Below are 2,239 nucleotides of genomic sequence, written 5' to 3'. Positions count from 1 at the left end.
GTTGGCCAGGAAGAGAAGGAGTGCATCCAGGCTGTGCGGGGCTGCTGTCACGCAAATGCGGTCCAGGCTTCCATGGATGGCAGTCATGATCTTTGGCACCTGGAGGGGACACAGGTGAGGATGGCGCTGCCACTGCAGCACAGCCGTTTGCACAGCTGCTGCCACTGAAACTGCTGCCCTTCCCCTCCCTCTCTTTAGGCTTAGGAAGGCTGCAGGTGCTGGACACACTGGGCAGTGGGAGGGAGGGGTTGAGGGGTGGGCGAGGGAGGAAAGGAAGGAAGGAAGGAAGGAGGGAGAGAGGAGCAAGCCCTGAAAGGACTCATGGGCAGGGTGATCCAGCTGCAGGCTGCTTACGTCCGTCAGCCAGGAGGAAGGATTGTTCACGGCCTCGTCCAGCATGCTGCTGGCCCCCCACATGTCACAAAGGCTGTTGTCCGTCATGGCCTCGATGGCCGTGAGGATGACATCTGTCCTCTCAAAAGGCTCGAGGCAGTTTCCAAACATCTAGGGGGAACAAAATAAGGCAAGATGAATCACACCAAAAGTCCTGGTGGTGCTGCTTGGCTGAGCCCCACTGATTCTGGGTCCCTTTGCACACACAAGCCTCCTGCCAATGCCACGGACCAGAGTCCCAGCAAGGGGGGACCTCATTACCTTCATCGTGTCGCTGCTATCGAGCGAAGAGTGCAGCCAGTTGCCCTCGGAATCCCATCTCCATTGGAACTCTGGGTACTCTGGATGGTCCTCTTGCAGCGCGTTGCCTAAATGGAGGGGAAACACAGAAGAGTCAGTAAGACACAGGATTTTGCTAAGACGCTTCCTAAGCGATGAAGAGAGCTTGGAAGTAGGAATGAGTGAGGAGGGAACTGGCAACCCACAGTCAGGGGAGGAAGTGGTGGGCAGGGGTGTAAAGCAAAGGGTGATGGGTGATGGGAAGAAGATGGGAACATTCCTCAGGAATTATGAGGAAGGATTAGGAGGAGGGACAGCTTCTTGCTACAGGCGCTGGAGGGACCAGCTGGCATGATGCCCAGCTGGATCTGCTTTTCACTGATGAAAGGGTTTTGGGACACGGCAAGCAACAGCAGCTGCGGCTGCAGGGCCCACAAAACAGCCACATCTGAGATCCTGAGAGGAGTGATTAAGGAGAGCAGCAGAGAACAGGTCCTGTACTTGAGGTGAGCATTGAGCTTCTGCAGCAGAACGATAGAGACGACAGAGCTGGGATCGTACGGAAAGCAGCTGCCAAGGGCCATGGAGGTCAGGGAAGCTGGCTGCCATTCACGGACAGCCTCCAGCAAGCACAAGAACGGTCTGTGGCAATGTTCAGGGAAACAAGCAGGGGTGTGCGCGTCTGGAGGGACACGGCCTGCCACAGCTTCTCTTACGTCTTTGCTGCAGGATGAAACTGTAGAGGAGATGAAGAGCATCCAGGGCCACACAGCTGGTGTCTTTGTCCCTGTAAGAGCTGAGAAGCATGAGTCGTCCCAGCAGCTGTCCCAGAATCGGGATATGGATGTCCTCGTAGCAGTCAGGGCCGTCCTCCTCTGTTCCAAAGTGAGAGCAGCCCTGGGCGAGGGAGGCAGAACATCAGAAGGGCTGAGGGGAGACCGTGTGGGAAGGAGGGACCAAGAGGCCTGCTTCAGGGCAGAGCCTTGCCGAGTGCCCTAGCCTGTGCCCCGACTTGCCTCGCAGGCACCCCGAGCTGCAGGCTGCTCTGGTGTGCAGGGAAGGCGAGACAGCTTGCTGGAAGGGGCCTGGCTCTTACCTCCAGTGAGAAATAGCTGGCCAGCAAATAGCTCAGCATCGCGATCCTCCCCACGGCCCTCTCGCGTACCGCTGCCATCATGGACTTGGTGGAGGTCAGCAGCATCTGGGAGGAGAGAAGCTGCTGGTGTGCCCTGGGAGCTGCCGCCCGTGCCAGCAGAAGCAGCACTGCTGATCTCCCGGCTGGACTCGTGCAGTCGCCCAGGCATCCTGTGAGCTTGAGCAACGCTTGAAGAACAGCCCCTGCCAACCCCACGCTGTGCCCGTGCCAGACCTGCAAGATGTTCTGCAGCTCCTCGCTGAGGCTGGAGGCGGGAGAGCTGAGTATGCAGGGAGGACAAAGAAGGGTGGCAGTCTTTCGGCGACCTCTCTCATGCCTAGGAGATGGATCTGAACTCCCTGTGCAAGGGGAGGACACCCGCGCTGCCTCACGGTGCCCGGGAGAGGCCTCAGGGCAGAGAAGCTGCTGTGG

Source organism: Chlamydotis macqueenii, chromosome W, assembly GCF_036417535.1.
Source record: "Chlamydotis macqueenii isolate bChlMac1 chromosome W, bChlMac1.mat, whole genome shotgun sequence".
NCBI lineage: Eukaryota > Metazoa > Chordata > Aves > Otidiformes > Otididae > Chlamydotis > Chlamydotis macqueenii.
This window is presented reverse-complemented; position numbering follows the sequence as displayed.